Consider the following 1,190-nt stretch of genomic DNA (forward strand, 5'->3'; position numbering starts at 1 on the left):
CAAACTTAAATGGTTTCAAGATAGACAATCTGTAGTCAAGTAATCACACTGTAACCTTTCCAGGCCTTGCCAATCTGCTATGTGCCAACATTCTTCCTGCCACGATGTCTCCATTATGCTGTACTGAATCTTTCCAGCATCAGAGAGGACCCCAGATTACAAGAGCAAAACTGCAATTTTCTTGATTGAGAAAAGTTCAATATTACTTTTAAGTGTGCATTCCCTTAAGCCAGCTTGATTGTAATGTAACATTACAGAAGCATCGCCTAATGGCAAGAGTATGGGCTTGGGAGTAGGAGGATGTGGGTTCTAATGCCACCTCCACCACTTGTCTGCTGTGTGACCTTGGGCAAGTCACTTCACTGCGACTCAGTTACCTCATCTGTCAAATGGAGATTAAGACTGTGAAATCCATGTGGGACAACCTGATTATCTTGTATCTACCCCAGAGAATACAGCAGTGCTTGGAATATAGTAAGTGCTTAACAAATATAATAATAACAATAATAACCTCTCTTCCAGAGATTATGACAGTCTAAGGTGAACTACTCAATGATATGAGTGCTTTTCTGTTCTGCTCATTTTGCTGTGAGCTCTGGCCTCAGGCCAAATACACTGTTAAAGTTATTTCTCTCTAAGCAGCATTGTCTAATGGATAGAGCACAAGCCTGGGAGTCAGAAGACCTGGGTTCTAATCCCAGCTCCACCATTTGTTTGCCCTGTAACCTTGGGCATGTTACTTACCTGTGAGTCAGGATGGCCGAGCGGTCTAAGGCACTGCGTTCAGGTCACAGTCTCCCCTGGAGGCGTGGGTTCGAATCCCACTTCTGACAGATGTCCTTTTCAGGGCTTAGAACAGTGTTTGGCACATAGCAAGCGCTTAACAAATGCCATCAATCAATCAATCAATCAATCGTATTTATTGAGCGCTTACTGTGTGCAGAGCACTGTACTAAGCGCTTGGGAAGTACAAGTTGGCAACATATGGAGACAGTCCCTACCCAACAGTTGGGCTCACAGTCTAAAAGGGGGAGACAGAGAACAAAACCAAACATACTAACAAAATAAAATAAATAGAATAGATATGTACAAGTAAGATTAAATAAATAAATAGAGTAATAAATATGTACAAACATATATACATATATACAGGTGCTGTGGGGAAGGGAAGGAGGTAAGATGGGGGGATG

At 42.2% G+C, this 1,190-nt stretch overlaps 1 non-coding gene across 1 annotated transcript; it reads left to right on the forward strand.

The window, feature by feature from the left end:
- The first annotated feature begins 750 nt into the window (after positions 1-750).
- Positions 751-833, forward strand: TRNAL-CAG. Its single transcript has one exon. It is a non-coding gene; the product is annotated as a tRNA-Leu (tRNA).
- Positions 834-1,190: the final 357 nt, after the last annotated feature.

The sequence above is a fragment of the Tachyglossus aculeatus genome, chromosome 5 (assembly GCF_015852505.1).
Source record: "Tachyglossus aculeatus isolate mTacAcu1 chromosome 5, mTacAcu1.pri, whole genome shotgun sequence".
NCBI classification, from domain to species: Eukaryota; Metazoa; Chordata; class Mammalia; order Monotremata; family Tachyglossidae; genus Tachyglossus; species Tachyglossus aculeatus.